This window comes from Musca autumnalis, unplaced genomic scaffold (assembly GCF_047663935.1).
Source record: "Musca autumnalis isolate F117 unplaced genomic scaffold, ASM4766393v1 scaffold_2, whole genome shotgun sequence".
In the NCBI taxonomy this organism is placed as follows: domain Eukaryota; kingdom Metazoa; phylum Arthropoda; class Insecta; order Diptera; family Muscidae; genus Musca; species Musca autumnalis.
Window position 1 is genome coordinate 30617077 of NW_027411755.1, and position 12327 is coordinate 30629403.

General features: G+C 34.4%; 2 long non-coding RNA genes across 2 annotated transcripts in view; one reads left to right on the forward strand and one right to left on the reverse strand.

Moving 5' to 3' along the window:
- Positions 1-12327, reverse strand: part of LOC141393851 (uncharacterized) — a 394506-nt gene that overhangs the window by 307747 nt on the left and 74432 nt on the right. The gene's annotated exons all lie outside the window — the stretch shown is intronic.
- Positions 1580-1955, forward strand: LOC141392684 (uncharacterized). The gene is made up of 2 exons (XR_012409855.1): positions 1580-1737; positions 1805-1955. It is a non-coding gene; the product is annotated as an uncharacterized lncRNA (long non-coding RNA).

Genomic DNA, 12327 nt, shown 5'->3' on the forward strand with positions numbered 1-12327 from the left:
TATTTTGAGGGAACATCAGACCAATAAACGTGGATTTTTTAAAGAATTATTTTGAGGGAACATCAGACCAATAAACGTGGATTTTTTAAAGAATTATTTTGAGGGAACATCAGACCAATAAACGTGGATTTTTTAAAGAATTATTTTGAGGGAACATCAGACCAATAAACGTGGATTTTTTAAAGAATTATTTTGAGGGAACATCAGACCAATAAACGTGGATTTTTTAAAGAATTATTTTGAGGGAACATCAGACCAATAAACGTGGATTTTTTAAAGAATTATTTTGAGGGAACATCAGACCAATAAGCGTGGATTTTTTAAAGAATTATTTTGAGGGAACATCAGACCAATAAACGTGGATTTTTTAAAGAATTACTTTGAGGAAACATCAGACCAATAAACGTGGATTTTTTTAAAGAATTACTTTGAGGAAACATCAGACCAATAAACGTGGATTTTTTTAAAGAATTATTAAAATTGAAATACAGAGGCAATAATTATGTTTAAGTCTCAGCCGATTCTATCCTACTCTTCTGATTAGTTTTTTTCTTCTGTTAAGTTAAATATCCTGTTGTTTTGTCAATTTCTTAAGTGAGGTCTTCGGACTTGGAATTGGAAAGAATAAATAAATATTATAAATATTATTATAAAATAAAAGATAGTGTCATTAAGCGATCTAATAATGTTGGTTCTTAAACTATATATCGGGACATAGTAGGCCAAATACCTGCCCTGGCAAGTCCCCTTTTAAGGCCGAAGAAAAAATATGCTCCTACTATAAATCCAAATAACCAAAGAGGACAAAATTTTGTCCAGCAAACCCTGTGCGTTCTGGAATGTTAACAAAAAAAAAAACAATTGCAAATATTATCTATAAATTCTCGAAAACAAATTTTCTTTTATTGATCTGTCAAATTCTTCAGCAATTTTATGTAATTTGAACAGATTAGTAAAGATTTATCCAATTTTGTCAACAACGGCTGCACCGATACCTTCAACCGCCTTACCAGCCACATGAGCCTATATTTAATGAAAGGGTAAAAAATAATTTTATTTGCAATCTTAACATTTAAATGTTTCTGCAGTTAACTTACTCCTCCTCTAATGAATTCGCCTTTGTTGCCACCTCTACCGCCGCCACCGCGTCTACCTCCCCTGGCCTCAATTTGACCAGTAGCCAAGGCCAAGATAAGGGCCACCACAGCGAAAATGTGCAAGAAATTCATCTTTGATTGTATTTTGTTGTTTTCAGAAGTTGGCTTGCCGTAACCGGAGGACTGTTAATTGTAGTCTGAGGATTCCGAGCATAACACGGCGTTTATATAGGCAAACATGTTGTGGTAAATTTCTATTAATTATGAAAATGATTTAATGAATTGCCAATGACATAATTAGTTCTTCGATAACCACAGCAAATTTATTATTGGAATTAATAGCGACTACATTTAACGATGATTAATTAAACACGAAGATTAATCACCAACTAGTTCTTAATACCTACATTTTACAATTGCCCCAACTCGTGGAAATTGAAACCATATAAATACCCCCACAAATCTTGAAGGTTCCATCAAACACTGTCACATACTCGTCCAGTCGACCGACAATCGTTAAAGTTCCAATATGAATTTTCAATATATTTTCACAATAATTGCCATTGTCCTGGCCCTAACCATGACTCAATGTGAGGCCAAGAGAGGTGGCAAAAAACGCAATCCTTATGTCCAAGCTGCGGTAAGTTGAAGTTAAAATTTAGAAAAATAAAATAAATGTTTAAATGTAAATTTCTTTTTCACAACAGACCCATGTTGGTGGCAAAGCTCTTGAGGGTACGGGCGGTGCCATCGCTGCTAAGCTGCTTGAAGGAAAATAGAAAAGTTTTAGATGTAATATTTTTCTTCTTCCTCTAATACTTCAAGAAAAAAATAAAATCAAGTGAAAAATAAAACAAATTTTTTTTCTTTCTTAAGATTGGGTGTAGGGGGGATGGGGTTGTTCATAAAGGTGGAAAGCTCTCTGCCTGCTATTCAACTGGGAATAGTAAGAAGTGATTCCCAATAAACGTGGATTTTTTAAAGAATATTTTTTCAAGCAACATCTTCCCAATAAACGTGGATTTTTTAAAGAATATTTTTCCAAGCAACATCTTCCCAATAAACGTGGATTTTTTAAACTATATTTTTTCAAGCAACATCTTCCCAATAAACGTGGATTTTTTGAAGAATATTATTCCAAGCAACATTTTCCTAATAAACGTGGATTTTTCATTGTAGAGGGATTTAGTTAATATGACCATCTTTATTTGAATTTAACATTTGCTTGAAAAGATAATATTTTAGCATACTTTTGGGGGGAATAAATAAATACAAAGACGTACAATGGTAAAGATTGGACATCATGCACAATGGATGGCAGACTTAGTCTATAACCCTTGAAACATTTTCCATCGAAATAAAATATGTTACTTAAAATAGTAGAACAAACTTAAGAAATTTTTTGAAGGTCATACTGTTCTTAACCTGGGTTTTTTGCCATTACAAAAGTAGTTTACTCATTAACTTTTTTTAATTAGTCGACAAAAACCACAACTATTTATTTAAAATTAATTGCCAATCATTTTAAAATATTTTTCTACCGCACTCTAATTTCATTATTTAAAAGCGATTTCAAACTACATTTTGGATCACAGTATTGAATACTTCTTCGTAATAGCTACATCATGAAATTCGCATTATTCTTCACCATATCCTTGGCATTTATGATGGCCCTTCTTGTTAATAATCTGGCCGAGGGCGTAAGATAATTAAAATATTTCCTTTGGATTAGTTAATAAAGATTTTTTAAACTATTTTTTTTTAGACTAAACTTTTTCCATTTAAGCATAGACATGGAAAGATGTAATGCAGTTCAATTTTACTATTACACCATAGAGGGCGTTTATGTATAACATACAATTAACAGAAACAAAAGCGTACACCAATGTGAACTATGTTAAATATAACATAATTCATGTCACAATATTGTAACTTCGCATTATGTTAGACCACCAGCACCATCTGCCGATGTATAGTAGCAATGGAAATGTCTTATCTTGTTATGTTATACATCTTTGCAGAACACGACGGCAACAACAACAAATATAACATCAATTCATGTCATCATATTGTAAATTGATATTATGTTAGAACCTCAACGCCATCTGTCGATGTATAGTAGCAATGGAAATATCCCATGTTGTTATGTTATATATCTTTGCTTTAAGCTTGTGCTTACCAGATAACCATTTCTTTATCTTTAATAATTCGTTTACATAAATATTAGATAAAAAATAAAATTTATGAATATTTTAACTACCCGGTGCTGTATTTTTTTTGGGAGTTATCGTTCTTTAGATTTACAATATGAGGTGTGATGGTGTTCCCAATTTATTTCAATTTTTGAAGAAGGGTTTTTTTGTTATGTGAAGAAGGGTTTTTCTATCAAACACTTAATTTTCTAATGTTAATTAAGGAATTTGGTGTAAGGAGTAGGATACAAATATTTATTAGTATGGTTTCATCTGCTAACAACAACACGCTTCACAGGGGTTCTTCATTCGTGGGATGAAAGTCAACACAAGATCTTGGAATAATATAATGAAAGCAATAGACAGAAATTTCAAATTTCTTTACTTATAAATCCATTAATCTACAGATGTAATTGAACATTTTCTTTGTTGCATTATGAACTTCACTATAACGAACTCCGTTATAACGAATAATTCTCTATAAGAAATCTTTTTTGCACAAAAATATTTCAATTCCCAAACAATAATTACAGCCTCCTAGTTACAAATTTTCTCCATAACCTAGTAATTTTTCCTTCCCAGCAGCTACATTATCGAGAAGTTCGATTCTACTTCTATTAAAATGTATCCTAGAGTTGCAGGTCTGAAGATCGTAAAACTACATACGTCATATCTACCGAGTTTTAATAAAACCAAATTCAAACCTTGCGACGTCTAACAGCAATTCCTCGAACATTTGTTAACTATGGTGGGAATATTTATTAACAGGTATGTGTCTTAGATACGATGAGAATACTTGCCACTGGATTGTTCGTGTCTAGGATTGCAAACCACTGAGTTACCAATATTTGAACTGGGCAACTATTCAAATTGGCAACTATTCCATGATTACCCTACAAATAACCTACTCACTCATTCGATCTTCAATTTAGGAAATTAAAAGAAGACAAGCAACTGAACTTGATGGGTATTTTTTAAAATATGTGCACGTGAAAGGTGTTCTACCATTTCAAAGAGATAATGTAAAGTAAAATTTACTTACTTACTGGCCCATTACAGAACATTTGTTCTATAGGCCGAACTAAGAAGAGATCTCCATTCCTCTCTATTTGTTGCTTTGCACTCTGGAATACCGCGCCTTTTCATCTCATCATCCACTTGTTTGCGCCATCTATTCCTTGGCCTGCCAATTCTGTGTGCACCGCCAAGCGGTCCGTATTTATACGCCTTTTTAGCGGGTTCATCATCACTCATTCTTATGATATGGCCTAGCCAACGCAATCGCTGCATTTCGATACGTTTAACAATATTGATGTCGTTGTATAGCAGATACAGCTCGTGGTTCATGCGACGTCGATATTCACCGTCAACGCAGATTGGTCCGTAGATCTTTCGAAGAATTTTTCTCTCAAACACACCAAGCACTGCCATGTCTGATTGCGCAAGTACCCAGGCTTCGGAGCCATACATTAGCACGGGTAGTATCAGTGTTTTGTAGAGCGTTATTTTTGTTTGACGAGATGTGGCTTTGTTTTTAAACTGTTTACTTAAACCAAAGTAGCATCTGTTGGCCAATACAATTTTTCTTTTTATTTCACAACTGATGTCGTTTGTTGTGTTTACGGAGGTGCCGAGGTAGACGAAGTCTTTTACTACCTCAATATTATAGGAACCAACTTCCACAGTCGGTCCGAGCTCAATGGACGCATTGCGCGTCGACACCAACAACTTGGTCTTCTCACCGTTTACCGCCAGACCCACTTTAGCAGATTGCCCTTCGACCTTCATAAAGGTATCAGTTACTTCTTTTACTGATCGGCCTATGATGTCTATATCAACAGCATAAGCAAGTAACATGTGACTATTGGTGTAGATTGTGCCACTTCTTTTGACGTTTGCCTCTCATATAACCTTTTCCAGCAGGATGTTGAAGAGATCACACGAAAGGCTGTCTCCTTGTCTGAAACCTGTTTTGGTACCAAACTCTTCGAAGAGGTTCTTTCCTATTTTAACTGAGGAACTCGTGTCAGTAAAATTCATTTTACAAAGCCGGATGAGCTTTGCGGGGATACCAAATTCAGACATGGCTTGGAATACCTTTGAACGCAGCGGGCTGTTGAAGGCTGCTTTATAATCGACAAAAAGGTGGTAGGTGTCGATCTGCATCTGTTGGGTCATTTCCAGGATTTGCCGCAGGGTAAATATCTGGTCAATGGTGGACTTGCCAGGTCTAAAGACGCATTGGTATGGTCTAATTATTTCGTTGGCCATAGGCTTTAGTCGTTCGCACAATATCCCTGACACTATCTTGTAGGCAATAGGGAGTAGACTTATGCCCCTATAGTTAGAGCAAAGAGTCTTATCTCCCTTCTTGTGGACGGGGCACAGGATACTCAGGTTCCAATCGTCGGGTACTCGTTCTTCCTGCCAGATGGTGCTAACTAGCTAATGAATACACCTTATCAGCATGTCGCCTCCGGTTTTGAACAGCTCGGCTGGTAAGCCATCGGCTCCTGCTGCCTTATTATTCTTCAGCCGATTTATTGCTGTCTTTACCTCATCTTGGCTGGGCGGTATACATTCAATACCATCTTCTGAGATTGGGACTGTGATATCTTCGTCGTCTTCGCTGCTATTGGATACCAACAGTTTTGAAAAATGTTCTTTCCATATCCTGAGTACACTATCTGTATCAGTTACCAAATTACCTTGTTGGTCTCTACAGCAGGATGTACCTGTACCAAAGCCATCAGTTTGATGCTTGACTCTTTGGTAGAATTTTCGGACTTCATTCTGGCTCCTGTACATTTCGATTTTTTTCGCACTCCCGCTTTTCCATCTCTCTCTTTTTTCTGCGGAAAAGACGTTTCTCCTCTCTCCTTTTCTCCCTGTATCTCTCTCGTGCGCTACGCGTTGCTACGGATTGTAATGTAGCCCTATATGCCGCATTTTTCTCTTCGTTGGCAGCACGACACTACTGATCACAACATGGATTCCTTGGTGGAGGTCTCTGGTATCCAAGTATGGATCTTGAGGCTGTTTGCATGGAGTGGGCAATGCTTTGCCATTGCGCTGATATGTTATCGGGATGAGGAGTGCTTTGATTAAGCAATTGGGCTAGCTGAGTGGAATATGCTGTGGCTATCTGTTGTGATGGCAGCTTACCGATGTCTAACTTTCGTGTTGTGTCTGTTCGTACTTTGTTTGCTACGTTTAAGCGGGTGCGTACCTTTGCTGCATCAAGGTAGTGGTCCGATGAATGTCTTCCATCTATCACAACATGATCAATTTGATTTCTTGTTTTCTGATCTGGAGACAGCCAGGTGCCCTTATGAATATCGAGATGATCAAATCTGGTACTGCTAACTACCATGTTTTTGGCAGCTGCAAAGTCTATCAGCCTCATACCATTGTCAGATGTTTCACTGTGGAGACTGAATTTCCCGACTGTTGGGCCAAAGATATTCTCCTTTCCAATTTTGGCATTAAAATCGCCTAGAATGATTTTAATGTCATGGGCATGGCAACGGTCATATGTTTCTTCTAAGCGCTCGTAAAATATATCTTTGGTCTGTTCGTCCTTTTCTTCAGTGGGAGCATTAGCGCAAATAAAGCTGATGTTGAAGAATATAGCTTTTATTCGAATTGCAGCAAGTCTTTCATTCACTGGAGTGAAGCTGGATACCAGATGGTTTTAGTCTCCGACTAACTACGAATCCGCAACCAAACTCATGCTTTACGTCATGGCAGCTATAATACAGTGCGTCACCTTTAGGTGTTGTTGTGACACCTTTCCCAATCCATCGTATTTCCTGTATGGCAGTAATATCGGCCTTGTACTTTTCAAGTACGTCTGCCAATGCGAAGACTGTACCTTCCCTATAAAGAGTGCCAAGATTTCAAGTGCAGATTCGCAGATCATGGTCCTTAAAACGTTTGCGGGGTTCGCCAACATTAGAGGAGTTTGTTTTTCTTTTCTTTCGTTTTTTCAGAGTAGGCTGTTTTTTCTAGTTTTCCAATCTTAAGGCATCTAAATCTTTGATGGAGTTTTAATAAAACCAAATTCAACCCTTGCGACCTCTAACAGCAATTCCTCGAACATTTGTTAACTATGGTGAGAATATTTAATAACAGGTATGTGCCTTAGATAGGATGAAAATACTTGCCACTGGATAGTTCGTGTCTAGGATTGCAAATCACAGAGTTAACAATATCTGAACTGGGCAGCTATTCAAATTGGCAACTATTGCATGGTTTCCCTACAAATAACCTACTCACCCATTCGATCTTCAATTTAGGAAAGTAAAAGAAGACAAGCAACTGAACTTGATGGGCATTTTTTAAAATATGTGCACGTGAAAGGTGTACTACCATTTTAAAGAGATAATGTAAAGTAAAATGTAAAAAAATCCGCAAATCCCCCTAATTTATTTTATTTTCAGACTAATAATATCTTTAAAACCATTAAATCAGCATTGATTACATTTTAATTATCTCCCAAAATTAGGCTAAACTATTTATTTCTTAGTTTATTATTTTCTTTCTTTCTTAGACAACTCATCCAAATTTAAATAAATTTAAAAATTGCAGAATATATGGCGTTATAGTATTTTATACATTATCACGGAAGTTTTTACAAGTCCTACAACCTTCTTTATGCTCTCTGTACCAACAATTAATACTTGGCAGCATTGGTTAAAACTAAAATGGTCCATCCAAATGTATATTTGAAGTGCAGATATTCTAAACTAACTAAACTAACTATGAATCGGTCTGCACTCATTGGTATGAGAAAAGTCTCCCTTTTCCCAGCGGGAAGGTTTGTGGGAATCTATGTTTATGGAATAGTTCATCACCTTATTATTATACTCATATATTCCAATATGTTCACGAAAAGTTCAAATATTATTTTTTCAACACATAAGGTTTTTTTCAAACAGAAAAATCCCGCTTTAGACCAGGTGCTTCTTTGTCTGGCTTTGTTTCTTCATTCCCAAAGGGATCATAGGTACAATATTTTAAATCTTATAATGTGTTTATTAGGGAATTTGGAATATATAACACAAAAACAATTTTCTTTAATTTTAAACTTTTATTTTTCTTTCTTCAATTACAAAAATTCTTGCTTCAGTTATGGAATTTGAAAAATTTAATTGAAATTTGTATTTTTATACTTTTCTTCAATGACAAAAATTCGTATTATTGTCAATTACTTTGACTACATCTTAACCTCCAATTTTGTCAACAATGGCAGGGCCAAGACCTTCAACAGCTTTACCGGCCACATGACTCTATTTGGAAAGAATAAAAATAATTAAATTTCAAAATCAATTTTGCAAAATCATCCTTTAGAGTCCTTCAACTTACTCCACCTCTAATGTAATCGCCTTTGTGGCTACCTCCCTTTCCGCGTTTGGCCTCAATTTGACCAGTAGCTAAGGCCAAGATGAGGGCCACCACCGCAAATATATGCAAGAAATTCATTTTGGATTTATTTTTCTTTTAAAATTACAACGTTGATTGTCTTAACAGGAGAACTACCGTTTTGTGTCTGAAGAATTTCAGTACTGATCGTAGTTTATATAGCTAGATATTGTGTTGCAAATTGCATTGTTTTTTATAAAGAAAATTAGTTATTGATATTAGAAATATGTTATCAAGAGTAAACGTATTTTCCAAAATTGTTATAAATATTTTTTGCACTAACCGCAATTCAATAATATTTCATTTGGAAATTTCCAATAACCAATTTATAATTTAATTTAAACTAATCACTCCGATTTATTATTTATTACCTTGCGGTTAAATAGTTACCAATATAGCCATGACTATCGCGCTAAATCACATTTATAAATATATAACATAAAGAGTGGTCATGGATATTTAAATCCATAATGCAGAGAGGTCTTTTTAGTTCATTGGCCTAATCTTCACATTTGAAAAATTCTTCGATCGATATAAATTTGTCTACCTGTGTATGTGCAAACTAAATTTTTGAAAATAAAAATTTCTATTTAAGCAACTCAATATCGAGGAATGGTAGAATCAGCCCTCATAGCTTTGGCTTAATATTTAAATATTCCGCCCCAAAGTAGACCTAGCAATTTATCATTTTCAGACAACTGTTTCAAAATTAAAAAAAAAAATAATCCGCATAAAAGTAGACCTAGCAATTTATCTTTCTCAGAGAGTTTGATATGTAGATGCCGTTATAAAATTTTCTAATTTATAAATTCGTGGTGCAGGAATTTTTCTTTAAATGGGCGACCGCCCTATGGCGTACTTTTAATGATTTATTAATTAGTATTAGACCCTTCCATAGTTCATTTATTAATTTAGTTCATAGTCGACTCTTTAGTTCCACGCATTTGGTGATTTATTAATTAATGATTTATTAATTAGTATTAGGCCCTTCCATAGTTCATTTATTAGTTTAGTTCATAGTCGGCTCTTTAGTTCCACCCATTTGGTGCGGCACATACATATATTTATTTGGTTCTTGTAGTTGCTATTCAAAATTAATAATTTGTTTCATCGAATTTTAAATTCAAATACTCAATATATTGATGTAGTAGTCCAGTCCAGCTTACCTGGTTACTGTATTGGCTAAATTATTAAACCGCTTCTATAAAAATCCATTAGATCTGGTTCTTGTAAGTGCTATGTCCTAGTCAATAATTTGTTTGATCGAATTTGTAGTTCTAATATTAGCAATTTCATTAAAGTCCAGTTGATTAACTGGTTTCTGTATTGGCTATTTTGCAAGTTCCTATAAAATAAATTCGATCATTTCTTTGACTTTGGTAGTTGTATGTTGTTTTTCCAATAATTTTCTAAGAAACCAAGTCGCTTCCTGTTTTCGCTAGAGGAAATAATCATTCTTCAAGCTTTTTAGTTTGCAGTTTATTTGATATTATGCTCGATCGAACCTTTATTTAGTTCAAAAACATTCGCCATAACAGTACAGTCCAGCCATAGTACAGTCCAGCCTGTTTCTTACATTGGCTATTTTAATTAATTTTTTTGTTGTAAAGCTAAGTCAATCATATGGTTCTTGTTGTCACTATTTTTTAATAATATATCTATACATATTTTAAGTGATTAATGGCTGAATTATTCATCATCAAAGTTCTGGAAGTCTTCATAATATCTGAAAAGATCCTTTCTAGTTAACATCCTCTCCTGTTAAAGAATATTTTTTTAAGATCCGTAATTTTTTTCTTTATTTATTAAAGACTATTGTTACAAGAAACGTGATTTTTAACCTTTAGATTTTCTCAAGAGTCGTGGATTTTAGACTTTTGAAAATATCATTCCGCAGGTGCTGTGACATTACGTTTGATCTAGCCTTAAGAAACATTTGCGATTACAATACAGTCCAGTTGTTTAACTGGTTCTTACATTCCCTATTTTATTTAACCCTTTCTCTCTAAACTTAGCCATCCATATGGTTCTTGTTGTTGCTATTTCCATAAACTATATTTATATATTTGTTAGGTGATGAGTCACTAAATGATAGATCATCAGTCCCAGACAAAACGTCCTGGAAATACTCAACATAAAAGAAAATATTCTTTCCAGTGAACAAAAGTCGCTGTTTAAGATTTTTCTGAGAATATTTTTTTTTCAAGATTGAAACATTCGCCATTACAGTACAGTACAGCTAATTGCCTGGTTCATACATTCACTATTTTAGGTAAGTGCTTCTCCAAACCTCAGCCAATCGTATGGTTCTTGTTGTTACTATTTCCATAATTTATTTGTATACCTTTATATTGGTGATGAGTGACTAACTAATTCATAACCAACGGCCAGGTAAAACGTACTGGAAGTGTTCGAAATGTAAGAAAAGATCAGATATCCGGTTGACTGCTACAAGTCGATGTTTAAAAATTTTGATTTTTTTTTTTTCAAAATTAACCCATTTGCCATTATTGTACAGTCCAGCTGGAAACCTGGCTCCTACATGCGCTATTTATTTAACCCTTTCTCCAAGGCTCAGTCACTCATATGATTATTGTCGTTGTAACTGTTTCATTAATCTATATCTATACATTTGTTAGGTGGTGATTGACTTACTGAAACATTCGCTATTACAGTACAATCCAGCTGGTTGCCAGGTTTTTTACATTCGCTATTTTATTTAGCTCTTTCTCTAAAGCTCAGTCACTCATATGGTTCTGGTTGTTGCTATTGCAATAATCTATATCTATACCTTTGTTAGGTGATGAGTGACTGAATGATTGATTATCAGTGGCCATGCAAAAAGTCCTAGAAATATTCGACATATAAGAAAATGTCCATTCCAGTGAGCAACAGTATCTGTTTAAAATTTTTCAAAGAATATTTTTTGCAAGATCGAAACATTCGCCATTACAGTACAGTACAGCTAATTGCCTGGTTCATACATTCACTATTTTAGTTAAGTGTTTCTCTAAACCTCAGTCAATCGTGTGGTTCTTGTTGTTACTATTTCAATGATATATAATTAGGTGATGAGTGACTAAGTAATTGATAATCAAGGGCCAGGTAAAACGTTTTGAAAGTTTTCGAAATATCAGAAAATATCCTTTCTAGTCGTTTGACTGCTACAAGTCGCAGTTTAAAAATGTTAAAAGAATATTGTTTTCAAAATAAAACCATTCATCATGACTGTACAGTCCAGCTGGAAACCTGGTTCTTACATTCGCTATTTTAATTAAGCCTTTCTCCAAAGCTCAGTCACTTATAAGGTTCGTGTTGTAACTATTTTAATAATCTATATATTTGTTAGGTGGTAAGTGACTCATTGATTACTCATCAACGCCAGGAAAAACGTCACAAAAGGTTAAGAAATATAGGAAAATATATTTTCTGGTCAACAACCTAACGACTGACAGTTACAAGTTGCCGTTTTAGATTTTTTAAAGAATACTTTTTCAATAGCCGTGTTTTTTCTTTATTTATTAAAAAATATTGTTTCAGAAAACGTAAATTTTAATATTTTATCGTATATTTTTTCAAGAGTCATGGATTGTAGTCTTTTAGTGCAAAGCTTT